Below are 24,477 nucleotides of genomic sequence, written 5' to 3'. Positions count from 1 at the left end.
TGGGAGGGGTACAGGTGTCTCTTATAGGGACCATCACAGAAGCTAATCATCAAGAACGTCACCCATGGTGATACTGAGTCTGCCAAATTACAACTCTTGAAGTGAAAGGGTAAATAAAAAGGACTAAGTGTCTTTAATTTTTCAAACTTATATCCTAAATTGTTCCATTAAAGCCAGTTCACTTGTTTGAAACTACCCTTAAGTGGTAGCTATGAAACTATACATGCTGTATTACCCAACATTTTATGTTGACATATAAGCTTTGATACAGTTTCAAACATTCTTAGTAAGGACCTCCCACAGGGAGAAAAGAAGCCAGAAATACTGTGACCACTGGGATTGTCATATATGATTGACAACTTAGCAAGTGACATGACCTTTTCTTTTTACCTGTGGCCAAACTTGCTAACGAAGATAACTACAGCCTCAATAATCTACCGGCTCAGCAAGCTCCAGAAGGTACAAAGGACAGGAAAGACTAGAGAGAGAGCTACTGGTTAAAGTGACCTGAGGGTTTCTAGATCTGGCAGGAAATTCAGATTTTTTTTTTTAATATAAAATCTACCTGTTGGGCTGGGAAGGTGGCTTAGTGGTAGTGTACATGCATGAAGCCCTGGGTTCAATACCTCAGTGCCATATAAACAGAAAAAGCTGGAAGCGGCGCTGTAACTCAAGTGGTGGAATGCTCAGGTAGAGGCTCAGGGACAGTGCCCAGGCCGAGTTCAAGCTCCAGGACTGACAACAACAACAACAACAACAACAACTCTACCTATTGTTAAATATTCATCACAAATTTAGTGGTTGTAAAACACTATGAACACTAAATAAAATGCCTTGGCAAGCCAAATTCAGCAGATGAACAGGGAGTTTCACTCTGTGTCTACAGGCATGTACCTCTTTTTAAAGGGCTAATTTTATTTAATTTTATTCCCAGCAAAACGGAAGAAAGTGAGAAAATGGCACCGAACAGAGAGAAAAGCAAGAAAGTAAAGCAATTGTTATTAAGAAACTATTCTAACACATTTGTAAAGATAATGATAGCTATCTATACCAGATTCTGAAGAAATCACTTGTGTTTCTCTAGTTATATGAGACAGACAGCTGGTTTCTTTCTCTGTACTTCCTCAAGACTAAAATCGCTTTAGTGGTCCTGCAGCAGGTGAAGGTTAGAAGCAAGGGGTAGCATTTCTCAGACTCACAGCAAAGAGCAAATCAGAGCTCTGCCCAAGATGTACTGGCAAGGAACTCAGAGCAACTTACTATCCTGCATTAATGTCCATCATAAAAATTTCAAATAACAGCAGCCACCACAGAAATGCTCCTCTATGCCAGGTGCTGTCCAGGCACTTGGCAGACCAGCTTGCCAATGTAGGTCACACAGCCACTGGCACCATGCCAGTCCAGGCCTGCCTGACAAAGCTTTCTCAGAAACGAAAAAGGAAAACAATAATGGACTTAGACTCAACATCCTAAAAGTGGGCATGGACAGTTTTTCTAAAGCCAAAACAACAACAGATACACTTAGGCCAATCATCATACTGGGACATAATCTGCCATCCAAAGTGCTTTCTTTCCAGACTACCTCATGCACTCATCATGGCCATTCAACTGCATCTTAGACTTTCTATCTTGTCCAAAGTCTTTTACAATTCTGATGAACAGCCAGACTTTTAGAAACCATCAGAATGGTGGCAGATTCTGTATATTTGATATTTTCTACATGCCAGGCACAGGGCTAAGCACATTTCACTCCACTCTCACTGGACCTGATAAGGAATATTCTTATCACAGTCACACTCACAGAGAAGAGCCAGGATGCTTGGTCCTAAGTCCTGCCACTAGGACATGCCCAGCTGACCCTCAGCGCAGGGCCTCTTCCAGCACCTGCAGCCAGCATGCCAAGTATCCTCTGTAGGCATGTTGGAGGCCTTCTGTACCTAACCCACCTCAGTTTGTGATTGATAAATGTGCCTAGGGCCTGGCTAGTTTCACCACTCCCCTCCCCCTCAACATCTACTTCCCCCACTTGGCCAGAAGCCATTTAAAAGTTTTTGTTTTTCTTACTAAATAACAGTGTGAGTCACTTGGAGTTCTGCCAGACTGGCCTTAGAGGGCCCTGGCAGCCACGTTCCCTGGGGGCTGGGCTTCCCCTGCTGCCCAGCCCCTGCCCAGTCAAAATTGAAGCCTAGACTGGGTTGGAACATCACTATCATCTGAACAAGGTCTGGGAAGAGTGTCCTGATAATCACAAGCCGGTGGTGTGGTCACTAGAGGTACCAAAGTGGGTGTGTATGGAGAGAAATCTTCAGATTGGGAGAGGAGAAAATGTTTATTTAGCTAAGAGCTGTGATATATCTATTATTCAAAGTGGTACATCAGACTCGAGAGAAGGACATTCAGCAGGGTGATAAATTATGCAAGTAAAAACACCGTGTGTGAGAACCACGCATGCGCTCGTGTGTGTGTGTGTGTGTGTGTGTGTATGTGTGTGTGTGTGCACACACGTGCACGTGCACATGCACAGCCTGCATCACAAAGTAGCTACTTTCAGAGTAATAATGTCTAGTTATCCCTAATCCCTTCTGCAGTGCTCTGAACCCTGATTATCTAAGGTGCTTTCCCACCACAGAGACCACAGCCAGAACTGTTCTCCTTCTGAAGAGCACCTGGAGAGCTCACCTGCTAAGGTAAGCAGGCATGCAGGTCATTCGGACCTGCTCAAGTCAGTCATCCTCAGAGTGTAGCAGGAAGGGCAGCTGACTCTGCCCCAGAGGCCAGGGGGTTCCCTTCCTTACAGATGGACAAGAGGTGGGTGCAGGGTAGAGAAAAGCACAAAGGCAGTGGCAGAAGAATCAGACTCCCTGGAGGCATGGATGCCTCCTTAGCACAGTTGGCTCTGACAAAGAAAGTGGGGGTGAAGCTGAAGCCTGAACCCCAGGCACCCTGCCAGGTAGCTCCAAAGAGTCGAGTCCAGTCCACAGCCAGAACCCAGTCTTTTGTGATGCAAGAGACAAGAAGATGCCCACAAGTGTGAGTATGACAGCCTTTCAGATTGTTGGCCATCCCAGTGTGGAACACCTACCTACGTCTAGGTACTCCTCCTGCCCTAGGGCCTACAGGGACCACTCAGAGCAGGAATAAACATTCACTAATCTAACAACCACACAAGTAAATGCAAGCTGACCTCTGTAATGAGTGCTGAGGGATGAGTGGGGCTGCTGGGGCATGTGGCAGAGAGCCTGTGGGGCGTAGATGAATGGATAAGAACACATACCCACAGGCCTTCTCTAGAGCCTGGTGCTATTCTGTCACAGACTCAGTCCACTGGGCCCTCACTTTCCTCATATGTTGTCTTTGGGGTCCGCTACAACACTTTGATCGTGCTTGACACAAGGTGAGCAGACAATCCGCAGTGGTATAGACATGGGAGAGATGATGACAAGACCCAGCCTTTTATCAGGAGTCATGGAAGACTTGCAATGTGAGGGGGAGCAGATGAGAACTAGGCAAACAGGAAAGAAAATGCATTCCACATAGAAGAAGCCGCGGAGGCTAGTCCCCACAGGGGTGGCAGAGGCTTAGCACTTCTGGACAAGGAAAGCAGCTTCACTGACCTCCTGGAGCACCCTGGTCAGCAGGATACCTGTACCAAGACTGGCTCTCCTCTGAGAAGCCTTCTGCACTTACTGCAAGTCCTAAATAAAAGCTGCATACTAGCCTATCTTCCAGTTCTGTGGCAGAAGTAGAAAGTGAAGAAGATGAGCAGCCAGATGAAATCCTCGTGAAAATGTGAATGCATTTGCTATAGACACTACTGTCCCAGCTCCTGTGGGGAGCATGGGCACTGGCCCCCAACCCCGAACTGGGTCGAAGTTTCTTCCTATCTATGTTACTCCTTAGTACACAATCTCTGAGGACTTCACAAGTGGGGGTAAAGATGCCCTTGGTGTCCACAGGACCCTCAAGATTCTCATCCTTAGTCTAAAACATATTCTCAGCTGGACTGGTGGGGAGGTGGGGAGAGTTATCACACTGTGATTGGCAAGAATCAATGTTTTGGCTACATTAGGGAATCTTGGATTCATTTAAGACCAAGCTAAGTGGAACTCATCCCTGAGAATTCCTTGATGGATTATTTTTCATTTTGAACTGCACTTATTCCATAGACAACAGGAGCAAAAAGAAAAGGAAAGGAAAAAAGGAAGGAAGGAAGGAAGGAAGGAAGGAAGGAAGGAAGGAAGGAAGGAAGGAAGGAAGGAAGGAAGGAAGAAGGAAGAGAGGGAGGGAGGGAGGGAGAGAGGGAGGGAAAAGAGAGAAAAGACATAGGAAGAAAGGAAGGAAGGAAGGAAGGAAGGAAGGAAGGAAGGAAGGAAGGAAGGAAGGAAGGAAGGAAGGAAGGAAGGAAAGAAAGAGAAAAAGTCAGAGGCAAAGAACACAGGGAAGTAACATTTCTGAGGTTTCAATATGCTGGGAGAACCAATAGGCAGGCAGCTACACACCAAGGTCTAGAGCAACCTGCTCTGTACTTGAAGCTAAGAAAAGAATGGGCCCCACCAAACCCAACGGCCAATGAACCTCCATGTTAAATACATTTGATCATGTTACAAAGCTGCTGTATAGCTGTACAAACAGACTTTGCTATGCTCACTTTTACAACAAACACTTCCTGAGCCAGGTACACTTCCTGTGCTTGGCATTGGGAACACAGAGATTGTGGGTGAATGTATTCACCCCCTCCCTTAAGGAGCTCAGATAAGTAAGTCAACAGCAACTCAGATAAGTGCTTTGCAACAGAAAACAGGGTGTTCTGGAAGGCAGGAGGAAGGTCAGTTCCAGGTCAGGGGAGAAAGGTAGAGGGTGACAAGCTGAGTCACCTGGACAAGGAGCAGAGGTCAGGTCGTTCCCAGGAGAAGACCCCAGCACTGGCAGAGGCACCAGAAGTAATGGTCGCTGGTGGCTGTACTGGGGTTAGCACTGTAAATTAGAGAAAAAGCACCAGGAGAAAGGCGACTAGAAGCCAGGTTATGGGAAGACGGCAGTCTCACTGAAGGGCCTGTGGCTTTTATCTGCTAGTACTGAGGAGCCCGTGGGAAGTTTTAAGCAAAAGAAAGTCTCGATGGAGGTGTGAATTAGAAACAACATGTTCACAAGACTGTGGAGGTGGGATGAGGGAGGATAAAGATGGACAGGATGACCAATTAAGAGGCTTTTGTTTTAAAAAAAAAATTCCAAATGATGAGTCCTAAATAAAGGAATGAGGAGAGAGAAGGGCAACAACATAACTGAGAAGAAAGGCTCTTTGCGATCTGGGAGATGGTGCAATAGGACAGCTGGGGAAAGGATGGTCCAAGGATAAATTAGGAAGTGGCGCCAACTGAGAGGCCTGGACCAAGGGCGGGAAGAGTCTGGCAGTGGGTGGGTGGGCTGGGCCCAAAGGACAGAGGATGTATGAATGAGCTCATCAGGGAGAACACCAGGGATGATGTAGAAGGGACTGAGCAAAACCTGAAGCTGAGGACAAAGAAAAGACAACAGGCAACACAGGTCCTGGAGGCTAGGGTCTAAGGCTGGAGGAGAACTAGGGGTGGCCAGGCCAGATGGCCCAGGATGGCAATAGTCAGAAAGAAGACTCAGTAGGGATCTCTTGCTGGAGAAGAAGGTAATGCAAACCAACAACAGAATTCACAGCATGTGTCGAGGGCTCCGCTGATAGTGCTGCAGTCACCTCAATGGACATGGTTATGATGTTCCCCCACAGGCTCACAGTGCACTGATTGTTGGAGAGGCCATTCCTGTCCACCCTGCCTGATTCATCAGCCTCTATCACTTTCTCATTTGACTTCACAGCATGCTCATGCCTGATAACATGTCAGATGTCTCCTATCTAGAAAACCTGTCTCATGACAGCAGACACTTGTCCTATGTCACCTCTGGACCTGTGATGCCAAAAGCAGTGCCCGGCACACAGATGCTAAGCATTGTGACCTAAATCACATGGTTCATTGAAAGCTATACATAATCAGTGAGTATGTCAAACCCCCACAGGTCAGTTATGTGCTAGATTCTGGAGATACAGTGACTTCCTTTTTGTGTTCTAATCTATTCAAATGCAATCATTTCCCACAATGCATCACATCTTTTGTCTCATGGCAAACAGGTCCAAACATAGGCTGGAGCCCTGTAATGCCAGCGGAGGCAGAGTTATGCATACCACACCTCAAGAGAGACAAAGAACACAATCACAAGTCTACTGTACACAAACTCCCAGCACAGCTGGGCTGCAAAGGAGGGATGAGAACTGCTCACAGAATGATTTGCCTGCCAAGTTAAGGATAAGGTTATTCTGACATGCAAATATCTAAATATTATAGGTCTAGCCAGACTTTCTACAAGCACGGCTTTGTTATCATCTCCATTTGTTATCTCTCATTGATGTAACCTGCCTTCCTCCTTCTTTCCTTGCCATGGCATTACATTCCTCAAGACCACAAAGAGCCTGTCACAAATCAGCAGCCTTCCTCCAGGTCCCTTCTCCCAGTCTCCACTGCCCCCATTCTACGGCCTTTTATCTCCCTTCTTTCTCCCTTACCAAATGTATGTACATTCACAAATGCTCAGTGCTCTACTCATCTTGAGGAGAATTTATCAAACCTATGATGCCCACTTTCACTTCCAGACTTAACTCTTTCAATCCAGATTCCAGACCTACATTTTCAACTGGACATTTCCTTTGAATGCCCAGTGTCATCTTGAATTTGACATATTCGAAAACAAAGCCAGACATAGTAGCTCATGGTTATAATTCCAGGTACCTAGAAGGTAGAGATCAGGAGGATCGTGGTTCAAGACCAGCTTGGGAAAAACGTTTGTGAGATTCCTGTCTCAACAAATAAAGTGTATTTGATGGTTCACACTTGAAATCCCAGCCATGCAAGAGACATAGGAAGGAGGATGGCACTCTGAGACTGAACTTAGCAAAATAAGCGAGATTCTATCTGAAAAAATAAAGCAAAAAGGGTTGGGTGTACGACTTAACTGATAAAAAAACCCCTTCATAGCAAGCATGAGGCCCTAGATTGGTTCCCTAGACCATAAAGATAAAATTTAAACTTTCGTTTTCTGTGACTCCTGTCTAAGTCTAAAAAGGTTGAAAATTTGGGTTTGGGTTATCCTTTTGCAATCTCTCTTCTACTGGTCATTTACTAATTACTGTTAGCCACTCAACCTCATGCCTGGATTGCTGCTGCTACCTTTCAAAAGGGTCCTGTGCCTCTTGCCATCAGATTGAAGGTTCCTAAAATGTTGTTTTTGTCATTTTTCTTCTTGGCTCAAAACAACTTCAATACGTTCCCACTGCCTTCAGGATAAAGCAAAGTGCATTAGCCTAGCACTTAAGAGTCTAGAAAGGGGGCTGGCAAACTACAGACCACAGGTCAGATGCAGCCCAACATGTGTGTCCAGAAATAAGGTGTTTCTAGAATACATACCATCAATGGCTTCCTTCATGTTGCCAAAGCAGAGGTGAGTGGCTGAGTCAAGAAACCATAGCTATATGGAGGTTCTTTACAAACAAGTTTGCTGATATGGTGCTAGAATAATCAGATGCTAGTAGGGTCCCCCAACATTCTTGCCCAGGATTCCTTATAATAAGGCTTTTGCTTCTGTGAATCTATGGATGAGCCCACTGAACATCTTGCACCACATTCTCAAGCACTGAAACATCCTGTCTCCTTCCTGACAAGACCTTTTCCATCTACCTTTTCCTTCAAATCATGGCCAAAGCTCCACTTGTCTATGAGGACAGATACACCCATCACTTGCCATGCCTATGCTGACCTCCGCTAGCCTCCATCTCTGCAGCTACCTAGAAACAGACAGATTGCATGTCTATGTATCCTTCCAGCCAATGCTAAAGGTTTCCTAGGGCTCAGACTTGGTGACCTCCACAGAGCCCTCACCTTGCCCTCCATTCCAAATACCAGTCTCCAATGGCATAATATGGTAAGAAGGCATCAAACAAACTTACCAATGAAGGCTTGGAGTTCCACATCTGAAAAGTTATAGCTGCATCCAAAAGCATGTACTTGTGCCAGCAATACCTGAAACCAATAAAACAGTTTAGTTTTAAAAGAGAATGTGTATGCATGTTTAATTGATAATATATATTGGGTTTTGATGTATCATCAAAACAGAATGCCCATCTCTGCTTATTTGACTAGGAACCCCTTTCCCTGAATGCTTCTCCAATGTTCCATCAGGTCACATACTCCTCCTCTCAGATCCCTACATCTCAGCTCATTTATTTATGGTGACATATAGCGCACAGCAGCATAATTCCTTGTTCAGAGATGGGAATTTCTAGACTGTAGGCTTTTCAAGAGTCTGTACTGTTGAATTCACCTGATCCCTTATTCCCTCTATCTAGAACACCTCAGGCATGTAGATGGTTGGTCCTTGGTAAAAAATTTGTAGAATGGATGAGAAAACAGCCTGCTCAATTCATGTCTTAATATCTAAACTTCTTGCAGGCCATGACTTTCACCATAGAAACAAATGCCTTGGTTTTACTGCTTTCAATAGGCAATGGTTTACCAAGGAGAGATTAATCTAAATGCACACCTTTACAACCAACACTCCCTATGGGCAGAAACCTTCAGAAGTTCCTAGATTCTAATGAGGCAAGACCAACTCTGCAGCCAAGATGCCTGGCCTGCACCAAGACCTGGTCTGAAGTGGGAGCCTAAGCTTGTCTGGGTTCCCCCAGTGGACCATACCATCTACACATGCAGGAGTGATAGTCCTCAAATGCACACTATTCCCTCTCAGCATCCTCTCTAGTCAGATACCTTCACCTCACCTTCCTCCATACTGTCTCCATGTACTGATGTCACCCAAATATCATACCCCAGACCAAGTCTACACTGAAGACCCCCAAAATTTACTTTATTTCTGTGTGTTTTATTGTGGTAAAACATATATAACATAAAGTTTATATTCTCAACCATTTCAAAGTGTACAGCTTGGTAGGATGGAGTACCTTTGTATTCTTGTGCAATCAGTACAAATGACCATCTCCACACCTCTCTACATCTGCAAAATGTAAATTCCACATCTGTTGAACAAATGATCCCTCTCCTTCTCCCCAAGCCTTTGAACCCAACAAGTTTTAGTGAAATGAATCAGTGAGTGAGTGAGAGTGAGTGAGTGACTCAATCTCCCCCTAGAAATACCTTCCCCTTCTGCTAGGTTCCCAGGGAACCCCATTTTCAGATTCTCTTTCTTTTGGCACAATTATAAGCGTTAGTGCAGAAGCTTACACTTATTTTCAATGTTAAACTTAAGTCTAAATGTACATTTGTGGCCTGGCTTGTCCTTCATATTACTAGATCCACTGTTCAGATCTTATTCCTTCTCTTGCAGTATTTTTTTTAGTGGTATTGGAATTTGAACTCCTGGCCTCATACTTACTAGACAAACATTCTACCACTTAACCGCCCCCCCCTCCCCACCTCTGGGTTAATTAGCTTTGAGATAGGGGCTCACTTTATGCTCAGACTGTCTTAGACTACGATCCTCCTACTTGTACTTCCCCATGTAACTGGGATGACAGGCACACTCCTACCAGTGTTTCACCTACCTCGTTGTGTCTGGACATTGGCTGAGTTGGAGTCTCAAAATCTTATCACCAAGAACACCACCCTGCTGGCCTTAAACAATGATCCCTCAATCTCTGCCTCTCACAAAGCTAGTATAACAGCCTTGAACCACAGCATCTACTTCCCCTTGCAATTTTTGATTACAGTAATCCTTCCCTCTTGCTTGACCATTATTCACTTTGTTTCCCAGGGAGGACCCTCTCTTGGTTTCCCACACATCTGACTGTCTCATGTCAGGGACCCAGGGACCTAGTTTTCTTCTCAATTGCTTCACTGCCACTCCCTTGGGGATCTCATCCATCAATTTCAGAGATTCAAGTATCACTTCTAGGTGGATGATGCTCACTGAGATTTCTCTCCAACCAACTCCCAGTATTAATTCACAAATCAAGCTCTACATGCCAAGCATCTCAAACTCAACACATCCAACATACTCCTGACCTCCCCCAACCCCATTCCTCTTAATGTTTCACCCACCATGGTATAGCCAGAATGCTTCTGGTTGCCAGGTCAAAAGAATGGAATTTGTTTTCATCCCTCTTTCTCTGTCACTCCATATCCAGTGCTCAACAAAATGGATTTTCATCCTTTAAATATATTCACAATATGAACATTTCTTATAAACTCTGCTGATATTATCCTAGTCTCATGATTACAATAGTCTCATAATTGTGTCTCTGCTTCTACCCTTGGTGCCACTCCTACCTCCACCCATAGTCTACTCCCAGTGCAGGAAGAAGTCTGTTATAACATGAATCACTACCATGCATTCCTTTCCTAAATCCCTTACCTTAAAAGTCTTACTGGCAAGAATGATGCCAAAGGGACTGGAATTTCTAAACTAGACCTACTAGTCCCTTGATCAAGCTTCCAGTCAGTATGGTTTCCTGGCCAGTACTGGAAACCTCCTGTCATTCATCTATTTCTTTTTGGCAGACCTGATATTATCTCCAACCACCAGAAGATAGGATCTTTTCTCAGATATGTATCTTTTCTATCTTGCCAAAGAAAAGAAGTTCAATCAATCAGCCTCTCTTTCCGATTAAGAGTACCACAAAAAGCCAATAACTTATTCTTGAGAAGAAATAAGTTACTTAGACCATTTAATAACTACAGTCCCAAGCATAGTTATATACTTATGTAGGGATGGTGAAGAATCTTGCTTAAGCCTCTTTCTTCCAGTTTCCAAGTGGTCACCATGTCTTATTTGCCTACCATCCTTAACTCCATTTTTCTCCCCCTCACTGATGTTGTACCTGGAGTCCAAGTGCAAATTCAGTCACTCAGGATTATTTAAGCCCAGATCCCAGCAGTTCACCACAGAGCTCCAGCAGCAGCCTCCTAACCAGGCCATCTCTAGTTACTTATTTCTACCACTACCTCATACAATGCCTGAACTAATTGCAATAAAACCTAAGTTTGATCAAGTTCCCTACTTAAAACTACCAAGAGTCACTGCATTATTTTAATATAAATTCTTCAAAATCTATTCCAATGGAACCATCTGTTTTCTGTCTCCTAGGTGCATTTCTTCTGCCTTCTATTAAGGCAGAACAGGAATACACTCCAGCCCAGATTAGAATGCTGACTGGCCCAAAGGAAAGGTATATCATACATACCAGGCCAATCAGAGCCTTTCTCCAGAAATGATAGCCAGATGCAAAGAAAAGGAGCTCCTCCTTCACTGGAGTTGTAAATGGTGGTATAGAAGGTAGCCCCCCACAAGGAGGGTAGCCTATGTGTACTGATGCCAACACACAAAGAACAGAAAGCAGGAAGTCAGCACTGGCAGGATCAATGCCCGTTCTGACAGTTCAACTTCTTGTATGGACTCCTTCAGCATCCTTGAACAGTAACTACCCACTTACGCTTCAACTAGAAGGTAAGAATGTTTTGCCTTCTTTCTTTTTCTCTCTCCTTTACAATATACCCTAGGTATAGAACAGTTCCAAGAAAGTTGTTTTCGAGTGGATGAATGAATAAATAAATAGAGCACATGGGCTTCTGATCAAGGCCCAGCTCTGCTATTTACTTACTAGCTGTGAGACCTGGAACCAATTTTTCCATCCCTGTGGACTCAATTTCTTTATCAGTAAAATGGAGAACTCAGTATTATTTACTGATAAGGACTAGGAATAATTCAGATCATTAACATAAATCCCTTCCTACAGTGCCTGGAAATGGCTCAGGCTCCCTGGATGTTGATTGCCATTGTTATCAGTTCTAGGCCACAGGACCAGACTGGGTGTCAGATCCTAGCAGGGTCATTAGTCAGGTGACATTTCAAACAGAAAGGAGCTGCATGGTATTTATGTGCACAAACTCTTCCAGAAGCAATGAGGCCAACTGTTAGGTAGTGAGATTCAAGAGCTGCCTAAATGTTCCCAGCAAATTGCCAACGATCAGAGAAGCCGACAAGTGGTGGCAGGGGTGAGGAGAAGTGTGCATGCAGTCTACAGAAAGCGAGAGACAGCACCACCCAAATGATAAGAGACACTTTGTGCCTTTTAAGAAACAATTTTCACAGCAAAGCTCAAGAAGGCAGAGAAGCTTCTTACATCATGGGGACAAGGTAATAAGGCTATAAAAATGGAACTCAAATAAACCACATACAGGACCCACATGGGCCCAATTTTCCAGGAAAAATAGTGATTACCACTGCGTTCAGATAGAGGAAGTCACACTTGTATCTCAGCACACCAAACAGCTTTCAAAAGTCATTAGGCTGCAGAAAACTCACCGGATCTCCCTCTCCCCCCGCCCTGTCTCTGTCACATTCTCTCCTTCTACAGGTAAGAAGAAGGGACAGTGAGGCCTGGTGGCTGTGTTCTTCACAGAGACACAGCACCCACAGTCAGGACAGACCCTCTTGCCCCTCCTGGGGACCACAGAGATTTCTCCTCCCTCAGCCCAGACCTACACCCAGGCCTCTCCTACAATTGTGAAAACCTAGGCATGAGACTCCCTCCCTCTATATTCCTCTCACTGCCATCTCTGCCCCCTTCCACTTCTGCATCCCTGAATTTTGACACCCTCTAAGCATATGGCATCTGCCCATCTTTTTTGGTTTTAGTGCCTATTCTTCCCCTGCAGGATAGCTTTATGGTCAGCAGCATAGTCTGGAGTGAATGAATTGGTTCTCCCCGGCTCTAGCAATGTGAGCTTGGTATTTAATTGTTACCAAGTCTTAGACTCCCCCTCTAAAAAATGAGGTGATGATAAATGCCTCATTTGGGTCCCTGTATAGATTAAATGAATATATATATATATATATATATATATATTTATTTATTTATTTATTTATCTGTTATAACTTGTCTGGCACTTGTTGCATCACATAACCATTATTGCACTTGCCCAATACTTCAGGCAAATCTCAAACATAGCCCCATGTCCTTCCACCATCTTTTCTGGTTGGGCCTTTTACTTCTTCCCTGAATGTCCAGCTCCATTTCCCCCTTGTCCTGTTAGGACTGATAAAGCTAACTATCTCCACAAAACCTTTTGCAATTCTCCTGCCCCCTTCCCACAGAGATGGCTTTTCTCTCTCTTCTGACAGGGTGGAAACTAACTTCTCCCAGGGACCTCTTTGCAATCCCCCTCAAATAATCATCAGCTTTAAACTTATTCCATTCTCCCCATAGGTCATACACTTCTCAGAAATGAGTTCTTTCTCCCCTCATCTTTATTCCCTGCAGCCTTATATGGTCTAAGGACTCAGTAAACACTTGCTGGATTAAACTGAAATGCAAAGCCTACCACCCCAGTCCACATAAACAATCAGAAATGGAAAAATAAAAAATAAAAATCACAGCAGGTCAGAGAAAATCTTGCCTGGCACCCTACAGTTAACACAGACTTCAGACTCTATACAGTATTGGGCATCTGTTGAAGATGTCTGTTCGTCATTTCCTAATGACCAACAAAAAGCTAATGCCTTTTAGTGAGGTGTAGTAGCTTTCACTTCTAATGGCACCTGCTAAGCTCACACTTGCCTAAGAAGAAATGTTTGTTTTTCCTCAGAAATTCTATTTTCCTACCAGGCATGGTTGCACACACAGGTAAATTCCAGCACTAATGAAGCTGTGGTAGGAGAATTAAAAGTCGGGGGCCAGCCTGGGCTACTTGCATAGTGATATTCTTTCTGTCTTTAAAATAAAAAAGCAATCCTATTTCCTTTTCCTTGTTTTAGGGCATTTCTTTTTTTGTTTTGTTTTGTTTTGTTTTTTTGTCCATCATGGGGCTGGAACTCTAGGCCTGGGTGCTGTCCCTCAGCTCTTCAGCTCAAGGCTAGCACTCTATCACTTGAGCCGCAGTACCACTTCCGGTTTTCTGAGTGGTGTATTGGAGATAAGAATCTCACGTCTTTCCTGCCCCGGCTGGCTTTGAACCGCGATCCTCAGATCTCAGCCTCCAGAATAACTAGGATTACAGGAGTGAGCCACCAGCGCCCAGCCTAGGGCATTTCTTAATATACCCTTAGGAAGAGATCACTTAACTTGCTACAATCAAAGTATCAGATAGAAGGAGATTGCTCCTTAAAACAATTTAGTGGAAAGTTGTTTCCATTTAAGAACAAATAAACTATGAATTGCTTATATATATATATATATATATATATATATATCACCTTTTACTTATACTGCTACCTTCTTTATTCAATGCTCTGTTGAAAAATATAACAGCCAGCCACTGGTGCCTCATGCCTGTAATCCTAGCTACTCAGTAGGCTAAGATTTGAGGATCATGGTTCAGGAAAGTCTGTGAGATTCTTAACTCCAATTAAACACCAAAAAAGACAGAAGTGGGGCTATGGCTCAAGTGGTAGAGTGTTATCCTTGAGCACAAAAAAGCTCAGGGACAGTGCCTAGGTCTTTAGTTCAAGCCCCAGGATCAGCACAAAGAAAAATACAACAAAGATGACTCCTAGCATTTGAAGTACATTTTTTAATACATCTGTATAGCATTCTTCTTGGAAAAGAAAAAAGAAATCTGATTCTCCATCCAATCTTGGGCCATTGCCATTAGCTAGATAAATGCCAACTTAATGAAATGATTCTGTAATATACAAAGATGGCTTAATGTAGCATTAGCTGAAAGAGCAGAAATTAGAAGCAATCTAAACGCTCTGTAACAAGCTCATGGCTTACTGAAGATATTCCCTGGATAGAACATTATGTAGCCATCTTAAACTAGCATGGGGAAAACTAGAGACCACTCTGAAAAAGGTTGAAACAAATTGTAAAGAATGTTTGTCACCCCGGTGTCAGTGGCTCATGCCTGTAATCTTAGCTATCCAGGAGTCTGAGATCTGAGGATGGAGGTTCAAAGTTGGCCTGAGCAGGAAAGTCTGGGAGACTCTTACCTCAATTAACCACCAAAAAAGTCACAAGTGGAGCTGTGGCTGGAGTGGTAGAACACTAGCCTTGAGCACAAAAACAAAGCATAGGGAAAATACCCAGGCCCTGAGTTTAAGCCTGAGAACCAACACACACAAAGAGGAGGGGCAGGGCAGAAAAAAAAGAAACTGTAGGGATCTCCTGAGTTCAGGCCACCAAAGGTGGGGCAGGTCTAGGGTTTGAAGTCAAAGGATACTTAACTAGGAGGAATCTCAGCATGAGGGCAAAAGGAAAAAAAATGATGGCAGCCACAAAAAAAAAAAAAAAAAAAAAAAGGGAGAAACCTGGGTCCAGCACTGGTGCTTGCTTAGGAGCACAGGGTGGGAGGTGGAAAGACTCCACAAGGCCAAGCTCATTCCTGGAATCCTATCCTACAACATGCAAGGGAAATGGCCAAGGGCTTTCTCTAGGTATTTTGGCTGAGAAAATAATTTTTAAACCCTCCAGACAATGCCACACCTTGTCCCCTTCACAGTGTGGTCACTAGGTTCCCATGGGACAGCAAATGAGTGAGCTCTGAGGATAATTCTGACCCAAACTAGGAGGGATGTGGCTTGCCTGGTGTTCACTTGATAAGAGAGTGTCTCAGCATCAATCAGCTTTGCTGTGATGGTTCAATAAACTCTGCCACCTACGAGGGAGCCAAGGCTGATCTCTGCATGATCTCTCCGTACCATGTGCAGAAGACACAAGCTCCTAAAAAGCTCCTCCGTACATCCTGTTCCCCTTGGTTCCTATCCGCTCTCCATCAAAGTCCCCAATATGTAACCCTCCTGCCAAATATGAGAGGCCAAAGTTATTTCCTAGCATTTAAGATTCTCCTTCATACAGTCCCAACCTCCTAGTACATCACACCTCTAGGATCCTGAGCTCCTGCCTAGCTTTGGCCAAGGCTTCTCGCCTATTCCTGACATCACCCAACAAGCCAAATTCTCTACGATCCAGTCCTTTACAGGCCCGCTCAAGTCTTTCCTTCTCTCGTCCCCTCCAGCTTCTTCTATACAGGCTAGTTTCACTAACACTGTCTCCCTTGAATGACCCCAACTCCTTAGAGCCTGAATATAGCCATGGGGTCAAAGACTTATGTTGAACAATCTGGTTACCTAGATACTGTCATCCAAGGTACTCTCCTCCCTACCATTTGCTCTCTATAGACCAATCAAGCAAATAAATTACTTAAGCAGGGCTAGGATGTAGCTCAGTGGCAAAGTACTTGCCTAGCAAGGGCAATGTCCTAAATTTAATCCCCAGTACCAAAAAATAAAAAATGTACACAAACAAGTTACTTAAGCAGCCACCATTTAAGTGGTTTAAGGGTTAAGTTTCTTAAATTCCACATCAGTGATCACATACAGTGATACTAGAACCAGGTCTGGTCCTACAGAGGAGAGAACGTATTCTATCTGCCACAGCTGCCAGCAACAAGCATGTCCTAAGCACCTACTATGTGCTGATTGGTAGGAGCAGGATGCCTAAGGTATCTGTTTGAATAGGCCAGCCTTTACCCAGCACAAGCTCAGACTCGAGCAGGCAGAAGTGTATACGGGCCCCACAAAAGCAAAAGGCAGAGAGAAGGCAGAAGAAAGAGGAATAAGGAATGGAGGTGGGGGTGGTTTAATGCCACTTGAGAAGCCGTGTTTGTGTGTCTCTGAAGGATAATTATCTGCAGCCAATGCTTACTTGGTGTTTTCTGAGCACACATAACACTTCACTGCTTTAATAAAGTTAATTTGCTCATTCATACTTGATCCCTACTGTCAGGCACTACTCTAGGCTCTGGAGATAGTGAACATGTCAACCTAATGCCTACCCTCATAATGCTTATGAAACAATAGACAATATGTCAAATACATAAGCAAAATATATAATGTATCCTACGTGATCATAAACGCTAACAGGAAAAACAAAGTAAAGAGGGAGAACTGAGCACCTCTGGCTCACAACTGTAATCCTAGCTAATTAGGAGAGTGAGATCCTGAGGTCTGGGGTTTGAAGGTAGCATGGGCAGGAAAGTCCATGAGAGTCTATCTCCAAGTAACGAGCAAAATTCTGAGCTGGAGGCATGGCTCAAGTAAATAGAATGCCAACTGAATAAATAAGCTGAACGAGCACAGGCCCTGGATTCAAATCCTAATACCAACAAAAAGAGAGGGATATCTCAGGAACAGTGGGCCGGGTAAGCAATTTTAAATAGGGCGACATTTGAAAAAGACCTAAAGGTCAGCAAACAATCCATTAAAAACTCCCTGGGGGAGCAGCCAGTGGGAAGACCTTGAGCAGGAAGCAGGTCTGGCATGTTTGAAGAATGGCAAGGATTCCATTGTGGCTGGCTTAGAGCAACAGGGCAGGAGGACTGACGTTGCACAGCCACACAAGTTGCACACTGCCTAAGTCAGAGGATACATTCACATTCACCACAGTGAGCCATGCAGAACCCAGCCTGGGTGGAGATGAGGTCAGAGAAGTACCAGGAAGCTTTGGGATCCACGCAAAGGTTTGGCTTTTCCTCTGAGTGAGACAGGAAGCTACTGTTGTGAGAGTTCTGCGCAGAGGCCTGGCCTGGCCTGACCCCCTCATCACAGGATCACTGTGCAGAGAGGACTGACTCCACCGCAGGACAAGGCTGGAAGCAGGAGATTGCTTGGGAGGCTACTTCAAAAACCACACTCAACACTCCCAATGAACGCTTTCCAAATGAAGACACTTGAGGCTCGGAAGGGATCTGGTCACTTCTCAAAGCCACTGGGCGAGGCAGTGGCATAGAAGCCCGATTGGGAAATCAAATCCTCTTGCATTCCTGAAGGAATAAACAGCAGTAGCGGTAGATGAGCTTGGCAGGGCCTGGCATACTTGGGGAAGGCTGGGCTCATGATCCAGGGAAACTAGGTCTTGGGCTCAAATAAGTCATTAAAAAGCACTTATTCTCAAGTGATTTTTTTTGTACATTGCCACATTGTGGTCCCATACAAGAAGGTCTGGAACTTTGTCTGTGACAGGCATGTTCTAAATGGGGACAACGATACCCCAAAGCCAGGTTAGCTCCAAAACTCTAACACTTCTGTCACGATGAAAATGGGAGCAAGGCCGCTTAGGGCCACACATTTATAGGCAGGAGGCAGGGAAGGAAAGGTTTCCTTGCTGAGGCTGAGTCTAAGGGGCAGACTCTGTGCCCATATTCCTCCTTGCATGCTGAATACAGTGAAACCCCAAAGTCATTAGAGAGAGAAAAAAACATAGTGAAACTAAGGCTGGAAAAAAAATTTACAGATTTGAGCCAATAAATACTTGAAGAAAATAAAATATTTGTCAAGAGATGATTCCCATTTCTAGATGTGAGGAGGGCCCATTTTCTACACAGCCATGCATCCACATAGATACACTGTCAGAGGTTAGAACTATGGCCAAAGCTCCCTCTCCACCAAGAACACTACCTTTAGTAAACTCTTCCTACCAGCCCCATTAGAAGTACTAACTGATTTCTGCATAATTCTCTGCTTAAAAGCCCCAATCGGTGGGTGGGAGAGGGTGAGGAAGCTTAAGAACCAAGTGATTCCTCAGACCTCTTCAGGAGATGGATAACTTGAATTTTTTTTTCCTTGCCATATCAAATAGGGACCAGACAAACTTCAAAGGTTTGGCCCTTTGCAAAGAAGTTTGGGAAAGGAAAAACTAAGAAAGGGCCATCATTAACATCTCATGGAGGAAAGGTGCTGAGTCTCCATAGAATTGGAGGGTTTCCACACACAGGGAACCTGGAGAGTAGAACAATGACCAGTCTCAAGATCTGACCAGGAATTGCTAAAAGAATGAGGAAGCACAGGGAAATTTGCCAGCCACCAAGTTTTTCTGGGTGGTCTACAACCCTGCAGTCATGCACAAAGATCACGTATGCACTGGTGATCAGAGTTTCAGAAAGCCAAATAAAAGCGATATATTTTCAGTATGTTCCCAGACCAAAGTCTGAACCACCAGGAAAGGGAGTGGGGGTGATGGGAAGCTGGGAGTTCATTAAAAATAGTTCCCTGAAGGTACCAGCCAGTATCTTAGCTGACCTCATTAAAAGTTGAAAATAATAGAGAAAAAGAACAAATCTGGATTCCTATGTGCAAACGGATTCATTAGTCTTTAGAAAAGCTGGCTATTGACCCAGGACAGTGTAGAGATGGGCAACTGGAACTATGTAAGTCGGCCAGTCCCTCAGGCTTCTGATTCCTAGCCTGAGGCCATAGCCTGGCCCAGGCTGCTAAATGGGAGAAGAAACTTAGACCTTCTATGAGCTATCCTCAATCTCATTCCTCTCCTCCAACAAGCACAGGGGAGAGAGAGGAGCCAGGCCTTGGAATAAGAGACCCAGTCAGACAGGAATCCAACCTTGGCCCTCCTGTTCCACTTTACAGAGTCACTTGTCTCCTCTTCTGGGGCCATTCAGGAATTAATTTCTGGGGCCAGTAATTAATTTCATCATTGATTCCCTTGTTAAGTGCTTCTCCCTCCCACTAGAAGGCAAGCTCCATGTGGACCAAGTCTACATCTGCCTGGCTGATCCCTGTACTTCTATCCACCATCTACAACAGTGGCCTCCACACTGCTGGACCTCAACAGATAAATACATGGCTTGAAAACTGTCTGGCTTCAAGCACCAAGCAGGCATCTGAAAGGCCATATCTAAGCCTGCCTTGCCAGGTATAAGCCAAGGGTGAGATAGACAGTCCATTTTGCTCCATTAAGTTCTGCCACTGGTTTGGTGTCCCCAACCCCTTCCTCCAGTATTGATTCCTTCCTATTTGCTCCATCCCAGAAACAATGCTCATGCCTCTCATCTGAGCATTGACAGAGAAGCTGCACATGGAAAAAGGTGACAATGTGCTTTCTTCAGTTCATAGCCACACTGGAAGGAAGATGCTACCATCAAACCAACAGTTGTAGATATGACAAAAAAGAGAACATTACAAATGGGAGGGGCCTCAGAAAACCTGGGTCAGCCAATCACAAGATAACAAAGCCAAGCCACCTGTGGGACACACAAATGCAGAAGTAAGCCTGTAAAATTCCTTTCCTTCACTAACTGATAAATGCTAGTATTGTAGATACCTTTCCTAACACACGATGAGCTTCACCTTTTTAGATGGTTTATAGAAGTGAAGCCTCCTCATCTTGTTCCTTAATGACCAAAAAGGAAGGATTCTGGGTAGGTCTATGATCTCACCTAAGAATGTATAGTCCAGGCTAATCATTCAAACCAAAAATTTCTTGATTTATCTTGAAAGTATTAATTTGTAGGGATAACTATTCCTGTCCTTCTAAAGTAAGAGACGTGATACATGCTCAGGGTTGAAAAGAAGCAGCCATAGAGTAAGAGAGAGGAATAAAAATCACCTCTAATTCCCTGAGGTGAGAATCATAGATAATATTTCAGTACCCTTTCCTCCTTCTACGAATAAGATTTTAAAAGAGCTGAGAGCATACTGTGAATATAATTTCAACAACTGTTTTTAGCCAGAAAAGTCCATCTAAAAGTACTCTATAAAGTTCCAAGAAAGAAACTCATCACTACTGAGCAAATAAATAAATAACAAAATGATTAATAAAAATCCTTCATAAAGTAAGAAAAAAAGCAACAAAACTGATTACTTTAGCACCCCCCTGGCCCCACCAAAAGACCTCATTACTGTTCCTATAGAAACAGTCCATAAAAGCATGAAGCCATTTTATATCAGTCAATACGTATTGTTTTAAACAAAGCATATTTTTTTTAAAAATCAACAAAAATGATTTGTGTAACTGCATCTTATTTTTTGAAATAGGAAACACTTTTGGTGGCCCTGGAAAGGCTTAATCTCCAATTTGCAGGTGGCGCAAATCATTTTAAACTAGATGGTTCACTCTGTGGACTGTATATCGCATATATATATATACATATATATACATATATATATATATATATATTAGTGAATGATCAAATGCCCTTGCCAAGGACATCTGCTTCGAATACCACCCAGCTGGGAGCTGCCCTGGTATTAGCCCTCATCTTGGTTGTACATATGGCTCCCAGGGGGCCCACAGAGAACACAAGAAGACATCCTAGGATGGAGATCTCCTAAGGACATACATTTTCCACCTGGTGTAATATTCACACTTCATTCAGCAAGAGGCCCATGCCAGGTGCCAGGTGCCAGGTGCCAGGTACTGGGATACACAAGTGAATAATGGAATGTGCTGTTCATTCTCACTGAGCTGCAGTGTGTGGAGTGGTCGCCATCCTCAGGCCGTATGATAAGCCTGGTGGGAAATGCTATTGCAGTTACTCTTCTTTACTAGATGATAAAGCAAACATGTGCTGTGGTGTTTTACCCTTGATTGTGAGGTTAAAGGGCTGGCCTCAAACCCAGATCTCTAACTGTACAATGCTCTTTCTACCTAACATTCACACTGGTGAATTTCCTGTAACTGACAATCTAAGTCTTTTGGATTATTCCAAGTTCCTTCAACACTTGGGTGAGATCTGGCTGCCTGTACTGGTCTCTGTGGCTGCCTAGATTCAGATTCTTGACTCAGGCACTTTCCCAGCAATCTGGGCTTCAAACTCTACTTACCCTCTGACAGCCACACAGTGGTAGACTACTAGCTTTCCACAGTGCTCATTTTCCTCTGTACCCTTGACTTTGATGGATTAATGGCCCCCCAACTAAAGATTCTTTCCAGTCTCCTTTGCAGCTATATGTGGTGACTAAGTTCTATGAGTTATGTGATTAAGTTCTAGCCAATGGAGAAAGAGAATGTACCACTTCCACAACTTCCTCTTAAATGATGGTTTTGTGCCCTGATTTTTTTTTTCCCATGGGGGAAGGGTAAATTGATGTTTTTACCTTCAGCTTTGAATGGAAGTCCTATGTTGAAGGTACCAGGCCTAGACCAGCATATGAACTAGCATATGAGAAGAAATCATCTTCCTGGTTGCTCTCACTGTAGGCCTGTGGGTCTCTTTATTAGAGAAACTTGCCCAAGAAGCTTAGATGAAACCAGTCCAACATTTACCCAGCCAAGCCCCTTACTATCAATTAAGTAACTTCAAAAGGGGTGCTCAGACCTATGTAAGAGAGTGTTCCATTTAGTTTTATCTTGTAGCAAACAATAAAAATCATCAGGCCCTCAAAGATCATTTGTGCTCAGGTTACAGGGAAAACAAGGAGGATCCAGAAAAACAAATCAGCCTTCTACAGAAACAGTAGGAAAGAGTGAACAGGGTGACAGCCAGAGTCCTCTCTTTTTCAGCAACTCACTCTATTCCTAGAAAAGCCATTGAAAGTTGAAATGATGAGAGCCAATAGTAATGTCTCCATGGAAACTAGTATAATAGGAGCATGTGTTACTGACCAAGAATTCACTGGTCAACTTTTTAAATAAATTGTATGAATTCCATGTTTTATTAGCTGTTAAAGCCTTGGGACCTTGAAAAGTAGAAGGCCTGTTGGTTTACTAATATACCACAAATGATACATATGTGTTTTGTACTGTATCGAGTAAGTGCAAATCAATTAAACACAAGAAGCAGTCATGTGATGTTTTATTTACTCTCAGCCAGTAAAACAAAGTAGATCACTTTAACAATTCCCTGACTTCTAAATGCAGGCAATCAAAATATTTAAGAATAGCTCTAGCAGGGAAGTCAAACAGGAAAGTTAGGTACAGAGTAGAAGTGAAAGTCTGAAAAAACAACATTGAAGTCCCAGCTCTGTCACTGACCAGTTATGAACCCTGGATGGTAGACCTCTCTAGGCAATTTCCTGGTCCATACAGGAAGATTTCATGGACACCTATCTCCCTGGGTTGTGGTGGGAGACTGAAAAACACATTGTTTAGTAGTTTAAAGTGACTCTGTAAATCACACCGGAATGTTAAAGCATTGTTTGGAAAGGCTTTGGTGCAGAGATTCTCGCAAGCATCATCCTGAGGTCCTAGAGCACTCTACAAGTTTCCCAGCCCTTCTGAAAAAGCCGACCTAGAGCCATTTCTTTTGCTGTCTTTCAAACTCCTTCACATGCACTAGCTGGCAAGCATCAGTTTTCTGCTGCATTCATCACTGGTGTCCATTTGCTCGCCAGCCATACAGCAGCCAGCAGGACGTCAGTCATGGGCTGTGAAGAAAAGAAAGCTGCAGTGAGCTAGGGCCACTGCATGGTGACATGTCTACCCACTGCACTGTCAGGAGCCTCAGCACTGAGTCAGGAAGCATTTTGGGGGGAAGAAAACAAGCTCTGGTTTAAGATGTCTTGGATTTGAATCATGGCTTTTCCTCTGTGGTATATACCACCTGAGGCACCTCTGAGTCTCAGTCTCCCTAATGAGAAAATGGGACCTATGCCACCACACGATAAGATATTGTAAGGAGCAAATAAGAAGAGGAATCTAAGCACTTAGCACAATTTCTTGGCATATTGTAAATAGCCAAAGGTTAGGTACCACATTAAGAAGCAATACATGTATATTGCTGACCAAAGCTGGTTTGGCAGATCTCCAGTCAAGGCTCTGCTACAGGCCTTGTAATCAGCTATTACCTGGACAGCATGCTGGCTTATTTATTAATCTCCCAGGGATAATCAGGGTTCTTCTGGATTGCTGCCTAGTGCCCCAGGATAGGTGAAATATTCAAGAATGTCCAACTGGCCAGCTGGCTACATCTTGACACTTATTTTTCAGGTTCATAGTTATCCATCATTATCCTGAGAGCAATCTCCAGAGGAGAAAAGATTGTATCTTTTACATCCATTCCCATGCATGTGGCTCTCCATCTCTGGGGGCGGGGGGTGGGGAGAGGAATGGAAGGGGGGGTAAATGCTGAACTGTTTAACATGGCTCTACTCTGCAAAGTGATTTGTGTCAGCACCCACCTGGTGGACAGCGCCATGTCCTCAACAGGCCCTGGAGGCAGGGGAACTTCCACTGCCTTCCTGGTGCCTCTAAGTCCAGCACACCTTCACTGGTAAAAATTCACTGCAGCCAAAAAGCAACTTTACCACTTCAAAATCCTGTTCTTTCTTTCTCTCCCTCAAGCATCATCTCCACACTGTAATGAGGGGTGGAGTCTCACTGTAAGAATTGCTATACCTATCTTAAGGAATCAAGCTCAGTTGGATGTACTAAGTGATCTGACTCAGATTAAGTAGTAGAAGTAGTCTAAAATATAGGTTCTCAGATTCCTAATTCCAGGGCTCTTTCCAGAAAATAGGCTATTTGTTTTGAAAATTGGTCTTCCTTCATGGTGCTTTGCTTTTTGGAAGAACTCATTAACTAAGGTCACAGTACATTGTGCAGATTCATTCACACACTTGAAAGCCATTCACAGGGGCAGATGCTTACCACACTCCAGAAATCTACAGGGTGACTGATAACAGCCATGCCAATTAACATAATTGTTAATTAAT

At 43.9% G+C, this 24,477-nt stretch overlaps 1 protein-coding gene across 6 annotated transcripts in view; it reads right to left on the bottom strand.

The window, feature by feature from the left end:
- The window catches only part of Bmal1 (basic helix-loop-helix ARNT like 1), a 99,034-nt gene that overhangs the window by 63,938 nt on the left and 10,619 nt on the right, over positions 1-24,477 (bottom strand). For 5 of the 6 annotated variants that reach the window (XM_070019411.1, XM_070019415.1, XM_070019414.1 and 2 more), the window contains exon 2: positions 8,027-8,099. The gene's annotated coding sequence lies outside the window, so the exon portion shown is untranslated. Of the gene's footprint in view, positions 1-8,026; positions 8,100-17,523; positions 17,542-24,477 lie in introns of those variants that run through there. The other variant, XM_070019412.1, reaches the window with a different exon arrangement.

The sequence above is a fragment of the Dipodomys merriami genome, unplaced genomic scaffold (genome assembly GCF_024711535.1).
Source record: "Dipodomys merriami isolate MVZ:Mamm:240054 unplaced genomic scaffold, mDipMer1.0.p SCAF_133, whole genome shotgun sequence".
Taxonomy (NCBI): Eukaryota; Metazoa; Chordata; class Mammalia; order Rodentia; family Heteromyidae; genus Dipodomys; species Dipodomys merriami.
This window is presented reverse-complemented; position numbering and strand designations above follow the sequence as displayed.